The following is a 10,343-nucleotide window of genomic DNA, read 5'->3' as shown; positions in this document are numbered from 1 at the left end:
TCTAATTTATAAGAATTCATTTGCTAATATCTAAAGGATTTGATTAGGGTCGCATTTTCTTTACGAAACGAAGCTGTTTCATGGTGCTTCTTGAAGTAAAACCAAATTTTAAATTGAAGTAACGTCAATTGTTTCTAAGTTGAATATTTATAGCAATACCGCCTAGGGCAAGTATACATACAAGGGAAAAAGTGAGCAGAGATTTTGAAGAGTTTTAATGCATTAGTAATCGCAGTGGGCTTAATTAAAATTGCACTATCATTTTAAAAATAATTTAACACAAATAAAACACTAGCTGTTATCCGGCATGCGTTGCAATTCTTCTTTGTAGGGTTTATATTTATTTTAACTAACATTTATTTTAAGCTATCTTTCCTGTCAAGCCTTTACTTTCCCCTAGAATTGCCAATGCCAGAGTATGTAAATCGTAGTAGAACGCGCAGAGTATTCAAATTTTAGCAGAAGTAAATTGAGTTAAATAGAAGGGAAACGAGAATGTAAGTGTGCTTCTTGAATCACGAGCGTGAAGGTTGCTAGGTAGAAATTTAAGAACCGCGCGTTTCGGCCTGTGAGTCTACTTCGGCAGTTCGTTGAATCTTTCAACTTCTTAATCAGAAAGTTTGCTGAATCTCATCTGTATCATAGAACGCGGTTAAGCCCGAACAGGGACCAATATGATGTTGCGTGGCCCCAACTGGTCAGCAACAGTAGTAGTGACTGCTATAAACTGCAAATTATACAAACTCGTAAGAAGAGTTTAAATCCCTTTTTATTTCACTTTAGAAATCACAGTTGCGTTCACTTGACGCTCACAAACTACGCTGACCCGGCGGTGTAACAAAATAGAAAAATGCAACTAAAAATAGTAAATGACAGGATGAATAAATAACGAAAATCACTATCTTCCAGGCTCTATAATCGTAACTAACTTAACCGTGTTCAGCTGAGATTCAGCAAACTTTCTGATTAAGAAGTTGAAAGATTCAACGAACTGCCGAAATAGGCAAACAGGCCGAAACGCGCGGTTCTTAAATTTCTAACTAGCAACCTTCACGCTCGTGATTCAAGAAGCACACTTACAATCTCGTTTCCCTTCTTTTTAACTCAATTTACTTCTGCTAAAATTTGAATACTCTGCGCGTTCTACTACGATTTACATACTCTGGCATTGGCAATTCTAGGGGAAAGTAAAGGTTTGACAGGAAAGATAGCTTAAAATAAATGTTAGTTAGAATAAATATAAACCCTACATCTTAAAGAAAAGAAAGTCTTTGTGTTTCAATTCTGTTATGGAATTTTTTCTTTATACATATTTTGCTTGTGTCGCCTGATAATGGTTCGGATGGTGATTTCACGGCCTAAACAACATTTTATGATATTACCGCTTTGAACAAATATGTCAAATTTCGAAATGCGTCAATATAGAAATTTACGTATATCTTCGGAAATTTTCAATTAAAAAACTCTTAAGTTTTTTCAGGTTTGCTTAGAAATACTTTAAAATGATGGTAATTATTTTATAGTAGATTATATTTCAAAATATTTTTTGAAAAATTTTAAAAATTATTTAAAAACACGAATTTTAAAATTAAATCATAAAATCACTATCGAATGCAATTTAACGATGTTTTTGCGTGATATCTGTAGGTAAGGACAGAATAAAAGACTCGTTTCCTCCAAAATAATTATAAAACTGCTTTAAAATGAATTCTGAAGAGAATTTTTCGTGGCGTCTGTACGAACGTATGTACGTACGTGCGTACGTACTTATCTCGCATAACTCGAAAACGAGTAGCCTCAGAAGGTTGAAATTTTGTAGATAGGACTGCTATAACATGTAGATGTGCACCTCGTATTTTGGTTGCAATCGGCCACACCAAACGTATATAAATACGATATTTATATATATATCCACTATGTTACTCGGCACAGTGATCTCAGTTTCTTTACTCTTATATGTTTGTAAATTGTACATTTTTTGCTTTAAAAATGATTGAATTATGTTCTTCTTATCTTCGGGTTAAGATTTTTATGCCGTTCTTAATTCTGGAAGCAATATCTGTACAATTATCAACAATTTAAAAGCTGTTTAAGTGCGGTTAAGTTTTAAATAACATGGCGGACATATTTGTTTACATTTGAAACAGCAGAATTGTAGACTTGTTGCCAATCTGGAGAGACTAAGCTTCGCAACAACAAAAATAACGCCTTCATTTATTATTGCGAATTAAATCATGCTTAATCCATTCTGGAATTTTTTCGAGGAAATAAATGTTTAAGATTTTTTTCGTCATTTTTAATGCAGATATTTTGAGTTTTTATGTATTTTTGCCTTGTCGCGATGTGAGAACTGAATTAATTGAATGAGAAATACTAAATCGTCTGTGAAAAACTGTTTCTTTTCTGTTTTGATTGCTTAATTTCTTTCATACATCGTTCTAGCTTTATTATAGTATTTGAATAGAACATGTGGCAACGATGAGATAATTCTTCAAATGATATAAATTTTGTGCATTCAGAGTGTCGTTATAGTAAACAAATATAGTGAATTTTAAAGAGTGTATTTATTGTATTGTGGCTTATGCGCTGTCGACGAAGTAGATTTTATTCAATCCAATCAATTTAAATGCAATTCAAGAAAAAAATGCGTATAATTTAATATTCCGTACAAGGAAGTCATGTGGTGTACACATCAGATTTTTATTATTGGGAAATATGAACGCTTCTTATTGTATAATTCGGTGGAAGAATTATTGTCTATTAAGCTATAAATATCGTTAAACCGCATCTCCTGAAAAACCAAAGATTTTGAAGCCGATATGAAGAAAATCCATAGAAATTGTCTCACTTACCAAAAGATTAGTGTGGGTTTGTTTCTGAAGATAAATAGCGATATTTTTCGTGAAGCCTATTTATCCTTTCCTAAATTACTAGTCTTCGAGATCCTAATTTATCCTTGCATTCTCAGACCTAAATAAGACCACATTTCTCTGCTTAAGAATAAATCATTAAAGACAGACGTAGAGAACACAAAAGCATGCTCTAATTACAGTCACAAACATCAGAGACAGAGTGTTATTTAAAGGACTTTTCTGATGTGGTAATTACAGGAATCCTTTGTTTAATCACAGTATCATACACGTTGCTTCCAAGCAATGCCCTGTGTTTCGGAAGTTGTAATTGTAACCTCTTCTAGGTAGATTTCTCCAGCAAATGTTTTGAATTTGTGAAAGCTATGGGATGATAAAAGTGACGCAAAACGTTGCTGACTGAGTGCATATTGTTAGCAAGGGCGTAGGTCTGGTATAAAACGCTGGCACTGCAAGAGACAGTGGTAAAGTGTGTCAGCTCCAATTTGTTTTCTTTAGCATATTAACCAAATTTCTTGTGGATTTCTTTCTCTATTCGTCCTCTAGTCATTTGGCAAACTTTCGAAATGAATTGAATACGTTAATTACCAAAAAGCTTTGCGGAAACTTTCTTAGCAAATTGACTTATGTGTAACGTGTATACGAGTCAGTTTCCCTTAGAAAGTCCTCCACGAAGCATCCCTCCCCTTAGGCAGATAGCCCTCGAGGCTTTGCCATTATCACAAGACACATCTCGGTTATTGTTGGGTAAAATCTTCAGTGCAATGACTATTCGTTTTAGTTCTGGATTATTTAACTTTTGGCAAAAATATTCGAGACTTATTTTGGCTAAAGGAAGGAATGCTATCATTATTATTATTTACGTGTTCCGCACTACATGGAAGTGAGGGATGACTTCGTAGAGGACCTTTTTAAGGGAAACTGGCTCGTATTAACACGTTACACATGGAGGAAACCACGAAAATGCAGCCAACCCTTTCGCGAGATTCGAACTTCGGACCGAACTACCCGTGTTCAGGGACTTTACCACTCGGACTCTGGTGGGCCAAGGGATGCTATACTGGACAAATTTCTAAGGATATCTTGCTCGCATTTATGTTATAGTACATGTTTCTTATCTGATTCATGGCTACTCAACGCGCTGATTATATTCCTTTTTGTGATTTTCTTCCCAAGTAACGTTATTGTGATGAAACTATGGTAAGATCAGGTACCCTTCACTCACTCAGGTAAACATTAATCAATGAATATTTTGATGTAAGCTATGAATATTTTGATGAATTAACCAATAATCGCAAAAGCTTGATAAACTTCACTCATCTTTCTACAGATTAAAAATAAATTAAGCGTTTAGATTCTATTCAAAATATGTTTAATTATATACAGAGCTGTCAGCACATATTTTAGACGATTTTGCTTTGTTATAAAAAAAAAATAAAAAAAAAAATAAAAAAAAATTCTACTTGGAATTTTTTTAACTCCAACTATATTTCTGAAAGTATAAATTATCATGTACTACTTGACAGTTTTGCTTTCATGCAAAATATCGCTTTTAAAGAAGTAATAGAAGGAAGGTTATGTTTGCAGTTTTTTTTTTGAAGAAAATTACTCGTACCTAGTTATTAAACAACTATTGTGAATGCTATGTGTTTACGATATCTAAAACTACAATAGTTACTGTTGTTAAGAAACAAAGGAAAAAAAGTCAAAATTTAGCTTCAAGTGGAAAAGTTCTTCCAAATACGTATCCAAGGGGAAAAAAAGAAGTGTTTCGAATGTTGCAAAAGTAAGAATTTTAATATTTAAAGAAAATCCACCAAATCAACGGACAGTTGTAAAATCATTAAAATGCTCAATGTCTACTGTAAACCAAGTGATTAATGCTGAGCTGAATCTTAAAAAGTAAACAAATATAGTGAATTTTAAAGAGTGCATTTATTCTATTGTGGTTTATGCGCTGTCGGCGAAGTAGATTTTATTCAGTCCAATCAATTTAAATGAAATTCAAGAAAACAATGCGTATAATTTAACATTCCGTACAAGAAAGTCATGTGATGTACACATCAGATTTTTATTATTGGAAATTATAAACGTTTCTTTTTGTATAATTCGGTGGAAGAATTATTGTCTATTAATCTATAATAGACGTCTTTCTCCACAACGTATCGCCGCACGCATAAAGCGCTGGAGAATTCTTCATGAGAAACATTTATTCGGATAAAAATCGAAGAATGTTATCACAATATACGAATCTTGGCTGCACTTAAATGACTGCAATAAAAAGTGACCCATTTATTATCATCAAAGAGGATAAAAGAAACTTAAAATATTGTTCAAGGAATCTAAAAAAAGCTAAAAAAGTTTTTCTAAGGGATTTATGACTATTGGTGATTGTTCATATGCCTGCAAATTAAAAGTAATGAGAGTGGAGTAAAATATCAAGATCAACTCCACATATTATCAAAAATATATTTTATGCCCAATTTTCAAATATGAAATACCTTCTCTTTACAATCAGTAGACTTGTATCAAGACAAAGCAAACAGCGACACGTTAAAATTTACTGTAAATTTCCTCGCAAAAATGAAACAAGAAACGGATATCCTGCTAAATAAAAATTATATTCAAACAAAAATATATATAACTTCTATCTATCACCAATGTATTTTTGCGCTTCTGGACTTTTAAAAAACGGGTTTTTCACACGTCCACCTATAACCGCCTTAGACTTTGGAGAGCTATTGGGTGGCAGCAGTGGGATAAAATATCCCTTCTGATACTACAAAAGGCTTTATTGTCTTGGAAATTACGGTGTATAAAGACAGCGAAGGAGAATGGTTCTCAAGTTAAACATTCAAAACATAAAAAGTTTCTGAAAAGACTTTTGTAATTAAAATCGTCTAAAAATATGAGGATAGCATTCGTAGTTTTAATTTATAAGACAATAAAATTTCTAATTGAGTTTAATGATATCTTTTTGGATCATTGATAAAATGGATTATGAATAGAAATATATAATTTATGTTACTATATTCTTTAACATAATTTTAGTGCTCCATGAAAGATACTCCGTTGGGGTACTTTTCCGTTTTGAGGACCGTAAAAAATTTGCAACGAAAATGTATGCGCAAAAGCCCCAAATCTAGCAAACGTGCAATAGAATTTTTTCAAAGAAACGGCATCATTCGTTATAGGTGTGGTGTGTTTAATTATAGCAAAGCACACTAGGGCTATCTGCCTAAGGGAAGGAATGCCTTTGTGGAGGACTTCTGGCTCGTATACACGTTACACATGGGGAAAACCACGAAAACACCCATGCAGCCAGGCCGTTCGCGGGATTCGAACCTCGGACCGAACTACCAGTGTTCAGCCACTTTACCGCTCAGCCGCTGGTGGGCCTCATTCGTTCTAGAAAATTATGTTTGAACCAATGAGATGAAATTATGCTTTAGGGATAACTCGGTAGCGAAATAGCGATGCAGGCATCCATTGAATTATGTTTAGCCTTTATTTATATAAATTATAATAATGATCTGAAATAGTTATTTACTCTTATGCTTCCATTCAGTTATAGTTAGCCTTTTTTTATATAAAGTATAATAATAAAGATGTATTATATGAAATTAACCTTTCATCTAAATTAAAACATCAGTCTTAGATAGTTATTTACTGTTACGTATAATACCTTTCTTGCGTTAGAGTTGCCGCAATTATTTTTGGCAGCACTGGCATCAACAATATTTTGGCGGTATTTTACGGTCCTCAAAACGGAATAGGGCCAATATTTGCAGCTAGGAATTAATTTTCATAATTTCCAACGCCCACCAGAGGCCTAGCGGTAAAGTCGCTGAACACTGGTAGTTCGGTCCGAGGTTCGAATCCCGCGAACGGGCTGGCTACATGGGTGTTTTCGTGGTTTTCCCCATGTGTAACGTGTATACAAGCCAGTTTCCCTTAGAAAGTCCTCCACGAAGGCATCCCTCCGTTTAGACAGATAGCCATCGAGGCTTTGCCATATTCACACACACACATAATTTCCAACATTCGTCTGGTTGTATTTATTCACATATTAAAACAGGAATTCAGTCTGAATTTCGATTGCGAAACTAGCGACATGATAAAAATATCCCCGAAGAAAAAGAAACAGCTCTTACGTCATCCTCAAAATAAGAAAACCGTAATTGCATCGAAAATTTAACTCAGCTGTAAGTTAGACGTTGAGTTCAATAACCGAACCATCCCCAGAGTTGTTAACAAGAGCTCAAATATGATCAGAAAGTACGAGACAAATTAGTTTAGTTTTCATGTACAATTCTGACATATGATATGCTACATATACTGTTTTTGTACATTATATTAGAAGACTTATATCTACCATAAATTTTTAGTTTTATGATAGATAGTTTATTAGTAGTTTTATTAATAGAATTTAACTCAGATTATAAAGTATGAAAGAAATTGATAATTACATTTCCCGCATAAAACCTAGAATCTACTTAACTATGTTGTAGCCTTAAAACTAATAAATTGATCGAAAATTGCATAATTTACATGCAAAAGAACTACGGAATGAAATCCTTTGTACTTCCTTGTACGATATAAAAAAGAAAGTAATGTAATCACGAAAAGTTTCAGGCAGCTTCTTTCAACGAAAATAACCATTTTGACTGATATCGAATGCAATTTAACGATGTTTTTGCGTGATATCTGTACGTAAGGACAGTATAAAATATTCTTTTCCTTCAAAAAATTATAAAACTGCTTTAAAATTAATTCTGAAGAGAATTTGTCGTGGCGTCTGTACGAACGTATGTACGTACGTATCTCGCATAACTAAAAAACGAGTAGCCTCAGAACGTTGAAATTTTGTCTGTAGGACTGCTATAACATGTAGATGTGCACCTCGTATTTTGGTTGCAATCGGCCGCACCAAACGTATATAATCATATTTATATATATATCCACTCGGTTACCCGGCTCAGTGATCTCAGTTTCTTTACTCCTATATGTTTGTAAATTGTACATTTTTTGGTTTAAAAATGATTGAATTAGGTTCTTTTTATCTTCCGGTTAAGGATTTTATGCCTTTAGTAAATCTGTGTGCAATATTTATAGAATTATAAGCAATTTTAAAGTTGTTTAATTGCCGCTAAGCCTTTTTTTTATGGCGGCCATTGATTGCTTACATTTGAAACAGCAGACTAGTGGATTTGTTGCCAATCTAGAGAAACTTAACTTCGCAACAACAAAGATAACGCCTTCATTTATTATTGCCAATTAAATCATGCTTAATCCTTTCTGGAATTTTTTCGAGGAAATAAGTGTTTCAGATTTACTTCGTAATTTTAATATAGATTTTTGAGTTTTTATGTATTTTTGCCTTCTCGCGAAGTGACAACTGAATTAATTGAATGAGAAATACTCAATCGTCTGTGAAAAACTGTTTCTTTTTTGTTTTGTTTGCTTAATTTCTTTTATACATCATTCTAGCTTTTTTATAGTATTTGAATAGAACATAAGGCAACGGTTAGATAATTCTATTCTTTAAATGACACAAATTTTGTGCATTATAAGTTATAATATGAAGGAAATATATAACTTAACTGTTATATAATTATTGGATTATATAACAGTTAACTTCGTTTCCGTTATATAATTCTTATATAAGTTAACTGTTATGTAATTATTAATACTGTTAAGTGAATCTAGCGCCAGAGTGTCGCTATGGTAAACAAATACTAGAGTGAATTTTAAAGAATGCATTTATTCTATTGTGGTTTATGCGCTGTCGGCGAAGTAGATTTAATTCAATCCAAGAAGTTTAAATGAAATGCAAGAAAAAATGCGTATAATTTATTATTCCGTACAAGGAAGTCATGTGGTGTACACATCAGATTTTTTTATTTTATGGTATTAAAAAAAGTTGTAGCACATTTAAAATCTTTTTCTGTAAATACTATTTTTCATTGTATTGCTGCGTTATATTCCTGCGTTAATGATTTGTAAGACTGGTCAGTTTCTGTATTGTGGCACAGTGTTTTTTTCTCTAATTATGTGCACACCTGTTTCGTCTTAGACACATTTCTGCCAGGTGCTACTGCTTATGAAAGCAATAATGCGAATATTATTCATAGTAACAGTATTAAACAGTAGGGGGCGTAGCTCAGATGGTAGAGCGCTCGCTTAGCATGCGAGAGGTACCGGGATCGATACCCGGCGCCTCCACGTTATTTTTAAGAATTTTATTACTTAGGATTTGGAAAAGCAAACGTTAGCTCATTATTATGTTTTTAAGAATATAGCTATTATAATTCAATATATCCTTCTAATCTACATTATTTTTTATTCGACAAAGCATGCTGTGTTAGTAAGTGAAGAATGCATGCATAATTATTGTTCTCAGCAGGCCTACCAGCAGCTGAACGGTAAAGTCGCTGAACACTGGTGATCCGGTCTGATACTCGAATCCCGGGGAACGAGTTGGCTGCATAAGAATTTTAATAGCTTTCCCCGCATTAAACACCGTACGAACCAGTTTACCTTAGAAAGCCCTCCACGAAATCATCACTGCTTCTAGGTAGATAGCCTTCCATCGCTTTGCCGTAATTGAATAAAACAAACCTAATTTTTTTCTTAATAATTAAATTATTAATTAGTAAATTGATATTTAAACTAATTTAATAATTAAATAAAATTAATTAAAGCATTTTTTTTAATAATTAGCATTCAGTTTATCGCTGAGCGGTAGATTGAATGCTAGGTTAAAATCAACAATGGAGTCACATTTTTTCTACAGCAGTACTTGGGTGTTTATGTGTTTTTCCTCATCTGTTTTATGGGCAAGAATTCATAGTTCCCTGCCGTGTAGCTGAACGCGTTCAGTGGTGAGACAGTTTAGTGTCGATACGGCCTGGCCATAATTCACTGCGAAAACCTAATTAGAAGACATGCTGCACAAAAGCATGAAATTTTTTTTTTAAATATAATAAAACCTGAAAGGTCTCCTATTTTATATTACGCCCAAATAGGCGTTTTTTAACGTTTATAATTTATTTATTAAGTATCATGTTCTTTCCACTTAAACCATAACATTCAATTCAACATCAATATCCCAAAATGTTTTAAAACAGCATAACTATAGAATTTACGATACACAGTCTCGCGCTCTGGAGGTAATTCTTTTTCCATTGCCATTGCTCGTTTTGAAATCGTTGAGTTTGTTGAACAAAAGTTTGTTAAAGTTTTGCAAAATAGGAAATAGATAATAAAACGAATTCCAAATTTGGGTTTCCGGATGCCCATATTCGAGTGGAGGACTACGTTATTCAAAATTAGATGGCTCTAGATACCGCTGTTTCTTTAACAGTGCCTGAAACACACAGACATTCATGGAGATTCGTCACTATTTAATTTCTTTAAATATAATGCAGCTCCCTAATATTTGGTGGCAACAATTTGAAAAGTAAAAGGCCG

At 33.3% G+C, this 10,343-nt stretch overlaps 1 non-coding gene across 1 annotated transcript; it reads left to right on the top strand.

Annotated features, from left to right (window-relative positions):
- Positions 1–9,022: 9,022 nt before the first annotated feature.
- On the top strand, positions 9,023–9,095 carry TRNAA-AGC (transfer RNA alanine (anticodon AGC)). The gene has a single exon. It is a non-coding gene; the product is annotated as a tRNA-Ala (tRNA).
- Positions 9,096–10,343: the final 1,248 nt, after the last annotated feature.

The sequence above is a fragment of the Stegodyphus dumicola genome, chromosome 1, assembly GCF_044657685.1.
Source record: "Stegodyphus dumicola isolate Sdum_Otavi_A_Nest chromosome 1, ASM4465768v1".
Classification (NCBI taxonomy): Eukaryota; Metazoa; Arthropoda; class Arachnida; order Araneae; family Eresidae; genus Stegodyphus; species Stegodyphus dumicola.
The sequence above is the reverse complement of the archived record's forward strand: the minus strand, read 5'-3'. Positions and strand labels throughout refer to the sequence as shown.